We start from the raw sequence: 12,079 nt of genomic DNA, 5'->3' as shown, positions 1-12,079 counted from the left end.
CTGACACCATGATGGCCCGGCCCTGTCCTTCACATCTCACTGTACCGGCTATGCTGCCACCATAATGATCCGGCGCTGTCCTTCACATCTCACTGTACCGGCTATGCTGCCACCATAATAGTCCGGCCCTGTCCTTCACATCTCACTGTACCGGCTATGCTGCCACCATAATAGCCCGGCCCTGTCCTTCACATCTCACTGTACCGGCTATGCTGCCACCATGATGGCTCTCTCCTGTCCTTAACATCTCACTGTACCGGCTATGCTGCCACCATGATGGCCCGGCCCTGTCCTTCACATCTCACTGTAGCGGCTATGCTGCCACCATAATGGTCCGGCGCAGTCCTTCACATCTCACTGTACCGGCTATGCTGACACCATGATGGCCAGGCTCAGTCCTTCACATCTCAATGTACCGGCTATGCTGCCACCATGATGGCTCTCTCCTGTCCTTCACATCTCACTGTACCGGCTATGCTGCCACCATGATGGCCCGGCCCTGTCCTTCACATCTCACTGTACCGGCTATGCTGCCGCCATGATGGCCCGGCCCTGCCCTTCACATTTCACTGTACAGGCTACGCTGCCACCATGATCGCTCGGCCCTGCCCTTCACATCTCACTGCACCGGCTATGCTGCCACCATGATAGCCCGGCCCTGTCCTTCACATCTCACTGTACCGTCTATGCTGCCACCATGATGGTCCGGCCTTGTCCTTTACATATCACTGCACCAGCTATGCTGCCACCATGATAGCCCGGCCCTCCCCTTCACATCTCACTGTACCGGCTATGCTGTCACCATGATGACCCGCCCCTGCCCTTCACATTTCACTGTACCGCCATGCTGCCACCATGATGGCCCGGCCCTGTCCTTTACATCTCACTGTACCGGCTATGCTGTCAGCATGATGGCCCGGTCTTGTCCTTCACATCTCACTGTAATGGCTATGCTGACACCATGATGGCCCGGCCCTGTCCTTCACATCTCACTGTACCGGCTATGCTGCCACCATGATAGCCCGGCCCTGTTCTTCACATCTGACTGTACCGTCTATGCTGCCACCATGATGGTCCGGCCTTGTCCTTTACATATCACTGCACCGGCTATGCTGACACCATGATGGCCCGGCCCTGTCCTTCACATCTCACTGTACCGGTCATGCTGCCACCATGATGGCCCGGACTTGTCCTTCACATATCACTGCACCGGCTATGCTGCCACCATGATAGCCCGGCCCTGTCCTTTACATCTCACTGTACCGGCCATGCTGCCACCATGATGGCCCGGCCCTGTCCTTCACATCTCACTGTAGCGGCTATGCTGCCACCATGATCGCCCGGCCCTGTCCTTCACATCTCACTGTACCGGCTATGCTGTCACCATGATGGCCCGGTCTTGTCCTTCACATCTCACTGTAATGGCTATGCTGACACCATGATGGCCCGGCCCTGTCCTTCACATCTCACTGTACCGGCTATCCTGCCACCATAATAGCCCGGCCCTGTCCTTTACATCTCACTGTACCGGCCATGCTGCCACCATGATCGCCCGGCCCTGTCCTTCACATCTCACTGTACCGGCTATGCTGTCACCATGATGGCCCGGTCTTGTCCTTCACATCTCACTGTAATGGCTATGCTGACACCATGATGGCCCGGCCCTGTCCTTCACATCTCACTGTACCGGCTATGCTGCCACCATAATGATCCGGCGCTGTCCTTCACATCTCACTGTACCGGCTATGCTGCCACCATAATAGTCCGGCCCTGTCCTTCACATCTCACTGTACCGGCTATGCTGCCACCATAATAGCCCGGCCCTGTCCTTCACATCTCACTGTACCGGCTATGCTGCCACCATGATGGCTCTCTCCTGTCCTTAACATCTCACTGTACCGGCTATGCTGCCACCATGATGGCCCGGCCCTTTCCTTCACATCTCACTGTAGCGGCTATGCTGCCACCATAATGGTCCGGCGCAGTCCTTCACATCTCACTGTACCGGCTATGCTGACACCATGATGGCCAGGCTCAGTCCTTCACATCTCAATGTACCGGCTATGCTGCCACCATGATGGCTCTCTCCTGTCCTTCACATCTCACTGTACCGGCTATGCTGCCACCATGATGGCCCGGCCCTGTCCTTCACATCTCACTGTACCGGCTATGCTGCCGCCATGATGGCCCGGCCCTGCCCTTCACATTTCACTGTACAGGCTACGCTGCCACCATGATCGCTCGGCCCTGCCCTTCACATCTCACTGCACCGGCTATGCTGCCACCATGATAGCCCGGCCCTGTCCTTCACATCTCACTGTACCGTCTATGCTACCACCATGATGGTCCGGCCTTGTCCTTTACATATCACTGCACCAGCTATGCTGCCACCATGATAGCCCGGCCCTCCCCTTCACATCTCACTGTACCGGCTATGCTGTCACCATGATGACCCGCCCCTGCCCTTCACATTTCACTGTACCGCCATGCTGCCACCATGATGGCCCGGCCCTGTCCTTTACATCTCACTGTACCGGCTATGCTGTCAGCATGATGGCCCGGTCTTGTCCTTCACATCTCACTGTAATGGCTATGCTGACACCATGATGGCCCGGCCCTGTCCTTCACATCTCACTGTACCGGCTATGCTGCCACCATGATAGCCCGGCCCTGTTCTTCACATCTGACTGTACCGTCTATGCTGCCACCATGATGGTCCGGCCTTGTCCTTTACATATCACTGCACCGGCTATGCTGACACCATGATGGCCCGGCCCTGTCCTTCACATCTCACTGTACCGGTCATGCTGCCACCATGATGGCCCGGACTTGTCCTTCACATATCACTGCACCGGCTATGCTGCCACCATGATAGCCCGGCCCTGTCCTTTACATCTCACTGTACCGGCCATGCTGCCACCATGATGGCCCGGCCCTGTCCTTCACATCTCACTGTAGCGGCTATGCTGCCACCATGATCGCCCGGCCCTGTCCTTCACATCTCACTGTACCGGCTATGCTGTCACCATGATGGCCCGGTCTTGTCCTTCACATCTCACTGTAATGGCTATGCTGACACCATGATGGCCCGGCCCTGTCCTTCACATCTCACTGTACCGGCTATGCTGCCACCATAATGGTCCGGCGCTGTCCTTCACATCTCACTGTGGCGGCTATGCTGACACCATGATGGCCCGGCCCTGTCCTTCACATCTCACTGTACCGGCTATGCTGCCACCATAATGGTCCGACGCTGTCCTTCACATCTCACTGTGGCGGCTATGCTGACACCATGATGGCCCGGCCCTGTCCTTCACATCTCACTGTAGCGGCTATGCTGCCACCATAATGGTCCGGCGCAGTCCTTCACATCTCACTGTACCGGCTATGCTGACACCATGATGGCCAGGCTCAGTCCTTCACATCTCAATGTACCGGCTATGCTGCCACCATAATAGTCCGGCCCTGCCCTTCACATCTCACTGTACCGGCTATGCTGTCACCATGATGGCCCGCCCCTGCCCTTCACATCTCACTGTACCGCCATGCTGCCACCATGATGGCCCGGTTCTGCCCTTCACATCTCACTGTACCGGCTATGCTGCCACCATGATAGCCCGGCACTGTCCTTCACATCTCACTGTACAGGCTATGCTGCCATCATGATGGCCCGGCCCTGCCCTTCACATCTCACTGCACCAGCTATGCTGCCACCATCATAGCCCGGCCCTGTCCTTCACATCTCACTGTAGCGGCTATGCTGCCACCATCATAGCCCGGCCCTGTCCTTTACATCTCACTGTACCGGCTATGCTGCCACCATAATAGCACGGCCCTGTCCTTTTACATCTCACTGTACCGGCTATGCTGCCACCATGATGGCCCGGACTTGTCCTTCACATATCACTGCACCGGCTATGCTGCCACCATGATAGCCCGGCCCTGTCCTTTACATCTCACTGTACCGGCCATGCTGCCACCATGATGGCCCGGCCCTGTCCTTCACATCTCACTATAGCGGCTATGCTGCCACCATAATAGCCCGGCCCTGTCCTTTACATCTCACTGTACCGGCCATGCTGCCACCATGATCGCCCGGCCCTGTCCTTCACATCTCACTGTACCGGCTATGCTGTCACCATGATGGCCCGGTCTTGTCCTTCACATCTCACTGTACCGGCTATGCTGCCACCATGATGACCCGGTCCTGTCCTTCACATCTCACTGTACCGGCTATGCTGCCATCGTGATGGCCCGGCCCTCCCCTTCATATCTCACTGTACCGGCTATGCTGTCACAATGATGGCCCGGCCCTGTCCTTCACATCTATCTGTACCGGCTATGCTGCCACCATGATGGCCCGGCCCTGTCCTTCACATCTCACTGTACCGGCTATGCTGTCAACATGATGGCCCGGCCCTGTCCTTCACATGTCACTGTAATGGCTATGCTGACACCATGATGGCCCGGTCTTGTCCTTCACATCTCACTGCATCGGTTATGCTGCCACCATGATGACCCGGTCCTGTCCTTCACTTCTCACTGTATCGGCTATGCTGCCACCATGATGACCCGGTACTGTCCTTCACATCTCACTGTACCGGCTATGCTGCCACCATGATAGCCCGGCCCTCCCCTTCACATCTCACTGTACCGGCTATGCTGTCACCATGATGGCCCGGCTCTGCCCTTCGCATCTCACTGTACCGGTTTTGTTGCCACCATGATGGCCCGGTCCTGCCCTTCACATCTCACTGTACCGGCTATGCTGCCACCATGATTCGGCCCTGTCCTTTACATCTCACTGTACAGGTCATCCTGCCACTATGATGGCCCGGCCCTGTCCTTCACATCTCACTGTACCGGCTATGCTGCCACCATGATCTCGTGGCCCTGCCCTTCACATCTCACTTCACCGGCTATGCTGCCACCATGATAGCCCGGCCCTGTCCTTCACATCTCACTGTACCGGCTATGCTGCCACCATGATGGCCCGGTCTTGTCCTTCACATCTCACTGTATCGTCTATGCTGCCACCATGATGACCCGGTCCTGTCCTTCCCATCTCACTGTACCGGCTATGCTGCCACCATGATGACCCGGTCCTGTCCTTCACATCTCACTGTACCGGCTATGCTGTCACCATGATGGCCCGGCCCTGTCCTTCACATCTATCTGTACCGGCTATCCTGCCACCATGATGGCCCGGCCCTGTCCTTCACATCTCACTGTACCGGCTATGCTGTCAACATGATGGCCCGGCCCTGTCCTTCACATGTCACTGTACCGGCTATGCTGCCACCATGATGGCCCGGCCCTGTCCTTCACATCTCAATGTACTGGCTATGCTGCCACCATGATCGCCCGGCCCTGTCCTTCACATCTCACTGTACCGGCTATGCTGCCACCATGATGACCCGGTGCTGTCCTTCACATCTCACTGTACCGGCTATGCTGCCACCATGATAGCCCGGCCCTCCCCTTCACATCTCACTGTACCGGCTATGCTGTCACCATGATAGCCCGGCCCTGCCCTTCGCATCTCACTGTACTGGTTTTGTTGCCACCATGATGGCCCGGTCCTGCCCTTCACATCTCACTGTACCGGCTATGCTGCCACCATGATTCGGCCTTGTCCTTCACATCTCACTGTACCGGCTATGCTGCCACCATGATGACCCGGTCCTGTCCTTCACATCTCACTGTACCGGCTATGCTGCCACCATGATAGCCCGGCCCTCCCCTTCACATCTCACTGTACCGGCTATGCTGTCACCATGATGGCCCGGCTCTGTCCTTTACATCTCACTGTACAGGTCATGCTGCCACCATGATGGCCCGGTCCTGCCCTTCACATCTCACTGTACCGGCCATGCTGCCACCATGATCTCCTGGCCCTGCCCTTCACATCTCACTTCACCGGCTATGCTGCCACCATGATAGCCCGGTCCTGTCCTTCACATCTCACTGTACCGGCTATGCTGCCACCATGATGACCCGGTCCTGTCCTTCACATCTCACTGTACCGGCTATGCTGTCACCATGATGGCCCGGCCCTGTCCTTCACATCTATCTGTACCGGCTATCCTGCCACCATGATGGCCCGGCCCTGTCCTTCACATCTCACTGTACCGGCTATGCTGTCAACATGATGGCCCGGCCCTGTCCTTCACATGTCACTGTAATGGCTATGCTGACACCATGATGGCCCGGTCTTGTCCTTCACATCTCACTGTACCGGCTATGCTGCCACCATGATCGCCCGGCCCTGCCCTTCACATCTCATTGTAATGGCTATGCTGCCACAATGATGGCCCGGTCTTGTCCTTCACATCTCACTGTACCGGCTATGCTGTCACCATGATGGCCCGGCTCTGTCCTTTACATCTCACTGTACAGGTCATGCTGCCACCATGATGGCCCGGTCCTGCCCTTCACATCTCACTGTACCGGCCATGCTGCCACCATGATCTCCTGGCCCTGCCCTTCACATCTCACTTCACCGGCTATGCTGCCACCATGATAGCCCGGTCCTGTCCTTCACATCTCACTGTACCGGCTATCCTGTCACCATGATGGCCCGGCCCTGTCCTTCACATCTATCTGTACCGGCTATCCTGCCACCATGATGGCCCGGCCCTGTCCTTCACATCTCACTGTACCGGCTATGCTGTCAACATGATGGCCCGGCCCTGTTCTTCACATGTCACTGTAATGGCTATGCTGACACCATGATGGCCCGGTCTTGTCCTTCACATCTCACTGTACCGGCTATGCTGTCACCATGATGGTCCGGCCCTGCCCTTCACATCTCACTGTACCGGCTATGCTGCCACCATGATGACCCGGTGCTGTCCTTCACATCTCACTGTACCAGCTATGCTGCCACCATTATAGCCCGGCCCTCCCCTTCACATCTCACTGTACCGGCTATGCTGTCACCATGATGGCCCGGCCCTGCCCTTCGCATCTCACTGTACTGGTTTTGTTGCCACCATGATGGCCCGGTCCTGCCCTTCACATCTCACTGTACCGGCTATGCTGCCACCATGATTCGGCCCTGTCATTCACATCTCACTGTACAGGCTATGCTGCCACCATGATGACCCGGTCCTGTCCTTCACATCTCACTGTACCGGCTATGCTGCCACCATGATTCGGCCCTGTCCTTTACATCTCACTGTACCGGTCATGCTGCCACTATGATGGCCCGGCCCTGTCCATCACACATCTCACTGTACCGGCTATGCTGCCACCATAATGGTCCGGCCCTGTCCTTCACATCTCACTGTACCGGCAATGCTGCCACCATGATAGACCGGCCCTGTCCTTCACATCTCACTGTACAGGCTATGCTGTCACCATGATAGCCCGGCCCTGTCCTTCACATCTCACTGTACCGGCTATGCTGCCATCATGATGGCCCGGCCCTTCCCTTCACATCTCACTGTATCGGCTATGCTGTCACCATGATGGCCCGGCCCTGTCCTTCACATGTCACTGTAATGGCTATGCTGCCACCATGATGGCCCTGTCTTGTCCTTCACATCTCACTGTACCGGCTATGCTGCCACCATGATTCGGCCCTGTCCTTTACATCTCACTGTACCGGTCATGCTGCCACTATGATGGCCCGGCCCTGTCCATCACACATCTCACTGTACCGGCTATGCTGCCACCATAATGGTCCGGCCCTGTCCTTCACATCTCACTGTACCGGCTATGCTGCCACCATGATGGCCCTGCCCTGACCTTCACATCTCACTGTACCGGCTATGCTGCCACCATGATGGCCCGGCCCTGTCCTTCACATCCCACTGTACCGGCTATGCTGCCACCATGATAGACCTTCCCTGTCCTTCACATCTCACTGTACAGGCTATGCTGTCACCATGATAGCCCGGCCCTGTCCTTCACATCTCAATGTACCGGCTATGCTGCCATCATGATGGCCCGGCCCTTCCCTTCACATCTCACTGTATCGGCTATGCTGTCACCATGATGGCCCGGCCCTGTCCTTCACATGTCACTGTAATGGCTATGCTGACACCATGATGGCCCTGTCTTGTCCTTCACATCTCACTGTACCGGCTATGCTGCCACCATGATTCGGCCCTGTCCTTTACATCTCACTGTACCGGTCATGCTGCCACTATGATGGCCCGGCCCTGTCCTTCACATCTCACTGTAGCGGCTATGCTGCCACCATAATGGTCCGGCGTTGTCCTTCACATCTCACTGTAGCGGCTATGCTGACACCATGATGGCCCGGTCCTGTCCTTCACATCTCACTGTACCGGCTATGCTGCCACCATGATGGCCCGGCCCTGTCCTTCACATCTCACTGTACCGGCTATGCTGTCACCAGGATGGCCCTGCCCTGTCCTTCACATCTCACTGTACCGGCTATGCTGCCACCATGATGGCCCGGCCCTGTCTTTCACATCCCACTCTACCGGCTATGCTGCCACCATGATAGCCCGGCCCTGTCCTTCACATCTCACTGTACAGGCTATGCTGTCACCATGATAGCCCGGCCCTGTCCTTTACATCTCACTGTACCGGCTATGCTGCCACCATGATGGCCCGCCCCTGCCCTTCACATCTCACTGTACCGGCTATGCTGCCACCTTGATGGCTCTCTCCTGTCCTTTACATCTCATTGTACCGCCATGCTGCCACCATGATGGCCCGGCCCTGTCCTTCACATCTCACTGTACAGGATATGCTGCCACCATGATGGTCCGGCCCTGTCCTTCACATCTCACTTTACCGGCCATGCTGCCACCATGATGGCCCGGCCCTGTCCTTCACATTTCACTGTACTGGCTATGCTGTCACCATGATGGCCCGGCCCTGTCCTTCACATTTCACTGTACCGGCTATGCTGTCACAATGATGGCCCATTCCCTGCCCTTCACATCTCACTGTACCGGCTATGCTGCCACCATGATGGCTCTCTCCTGTCCTTCACATCTCACTGTACCGGCTATGCTGCCACCATGATGGCCCGGCCCTGTCCTTCACATCTTACTGTACCGGCTATGCTGCCACCATGATGACCCGGTCCTGTCCTTCACATCTCACTGTACCGGCTATGCTGTCACCATGATGGCCCGGTCCTGTCCTTCACATCTCACTGTACAGGCTATGCTGCCACCATGATAGCCCGGCCCTCCGCTTCACATCTCACTGAACCGGCTAAGCTGCCACCATGATGGCCCGGCCCTGCCCTTCACATCTCACTGTACCGGCTATGCTGCCACCATGATGGCCCGGCCCTGCCCTTCACATCTCACTGTACAGGCTATGCTGCCACCATGATGGCCCGGCCCTGCCCTTCACATCTCACTGTACCGGCTATGCTGCCACCATAATGGTCCGGCGCTGTCCTTCATATCTCACTGTACCGGCTATGCTGCCACCATGATGGCCCGGCCCTGTCCTTCACATCTCACTGTACCGCCATGCTTCCACCATGATGGCCCGGCCATGCCCTTCACATCTCACTGTACCGGCTATGCTGCCACCACGATAGCCCGGGCCAGTCCTTCACATCTCACTGTACCGGCTATGCTGCCACCATGATCGCACGGCCCTGTCCTTCACAACTCACTGCACCGGCTATGCTGCCACCATGATGGCCCGGCCCTGTCCTTCACATCTCACTGTACCGGCTATGCTGCCACCATGATGGCCCGGCCCTGTCCTTCACATCTCACTGTACCGGCTATGCTGCCACCATGATGGCCCGGCCCTGTCCTTCACATCCCACTGTACCGGCTATGCTGCCACCATGATGGCCCGGCCCTGTCCTTCACATCTCACTGTACCGGCTATGCTGCCACCATGATGGCCCGGTCTTGTCCTTCACATCTCACTGTACCGGCTATGCTGCCACCATGATGGCCCGGCCCTGTCCTTCACATCTCACTGTACCGGCTATGCTGCCACCATGATATCCCGGCCCTGTCCTTCACATCTCACTGTACCGGCTATGCTGCCACCATGATGGCCCGGCCCTGCCCTTCACATCTCACTGTACCGGCTATGCTGCCACCATGATGACCCGGTCCTGTCCTTCACATCTCACTGTATCGGCTATGCTGCCACCATGATGGCCCGGTCCTGTCCTTTACATCTCACTGTACCGGCTATGCTGTCACCATGATGGCACGGCCCTGCCCTTCACATCTCACTGTACCAGCTATGCTGTCTACATGATGGCCCGGCCCTGTCATTCACATCTCACTGTACAGGCTATGCTGCCACCATGATGGCCCGGCCCTGCCCTTCACATCTCACTGTACCGGCTATGCTGCCACCATAATGGTCCGGCGCTGTCCTTCATATCTCACTGTACCGGCTATGCTGCCACCATGATGGCCCGGCCCTGTCCTTCACATCTCACTGTACCGCCATGCTTCCACCATGATGGCCCGGCCATGCCCTTCACATCTCACTGTACCGGCTATGCTGCCACCACGATAGCCCGGGCCAGTCCTTCACATCTCACTGTACCGGCTATGCTGCCACCATGATCGCACGGCCCTGTCCTTCACAACTCACTGCACCGGCTATGCTGCCACCATGATGGCCCGGCCCTGTCCTTCACATCTCACTGTACCGGCTATGCTGCCACCATGATGGCCCGGCCCTGTCCTTCACATCTCACTGTACCGGCTATGCTGCCACCATGATGGCCCGGCCCTGTCCTTCACATCCCACTGTACCGGCTATGCTGCCACCATGATGGCCCGGCCCTGTCCTTCACATCTCACTGTACCGGCTATGCTGCCACCATGATGGCCCGGTCTTGTCCTTCACATCTCACTGTACCGGCTATGCTGCCACCATGATGGCCCGGCCCTGTCCTTCACATCTCACTGTACCGGCTATGCTGCCACCATGATATCCCGGCCCTGTCCTTCACATCTCACTGTACCGGCTATGCTGCCACCATGATGACCCGGTCCTGTCCTTCACATCTCACTGTATCGGCTATGCTGCCACCATGATGGCCCGGTCCTGTCCTTTACATCTCACTGTACCGGCTATGCTGTCACCATGATGGCACGGCCCTGCCCTTCACATCTCACTGTACCAGCTATGCTGTCTACATGATGGCCCGGCCCTGTCATTCACATCTCACTGTACAGGCTATGCTGCCACCATGATCGCCCGGCCCTGCCCTTCACATCTCACTGCACAAGCTATGCTGCCACCATGATAGCCCGGCCCTGTCCTTCACATCTCACTGTACCGGCTATGCTGCCACCATGATGGTCCGGCCCTGTCCTTTACATTTCACTGTACCGGCCATGCTACCACCATCATGGCCCGGCCCTGTCCCTCACATTTCACTGTACTGGATATGCTGCCACCATGATGGCCCGGCCCTGCCTTTCACATCTCACTGTACCGGCTATGCTGCCACCATGATGGCTCTCTCCTGTCCTTCACGTCTCACTGTACCGGCTATGCTGCCACCATGATGGCCCGGCCCTGTCCTTCACATCTCAATGTACCGGCTATGCTGCCACCATGATGACCCGGTCCTGTCCTTCACATCTCACTGTACCGGCTATGCTGCCACCATGATGGCCCGGCCCTGCCCTTCACGTCTCACTGTACAGGCTATGCTGCCACCATGATGGCCCGGCCCTGCCCTTCACATCTGACTGTACAGGCTATGCTGCCACCATGATGGCCCGGCCCTGCCCTTCACATCTCACTGTACCGGCTATGCTGCCACCATAATGGTCCGGCGCTGTCCTTCATATCTCACTGTACCGGCTATGCTGCCACCATGATGGCCCGGCCCTGTCCTTCACATCTCACTGTACCGCCATGCTTCCACCATGATGGCCCGGCCATGCCCTTCACATCTCACTGTACCGGCTATGCTGCCACCATGATGGCCCGGCCCTGCCCTTAACATCTCACTGTACCGGCTATGCTGTCACCATGATCGCCCGGCCCTGTCCTTCACATCTCACTGCACCGCCTATGCTGCCACCATGATGGCCCAGTCTTGTCCTTCACATCTCACTGTATCGGCTATGCTGCCACCATGATG

Source organism: Haliotis rufescens, unplaced genomic scaffold, assembly GCF_023055435.1.
Source record: "Haliotis rufescens isolate VD_foot unplaced genomic scaffold, xgHalRufe1.0.p SCAF_115, whole genome shotgun sequence".
Classification (NCBI taxonomy): Eukaryota; Metazoa; Mollusca; class Gastropoda; order Lepetellida; family Haliotidae; genus Haliotis; species Haliotis rufescens.
Note: the sequence above shows the minus strand (reverse complement) of the source record.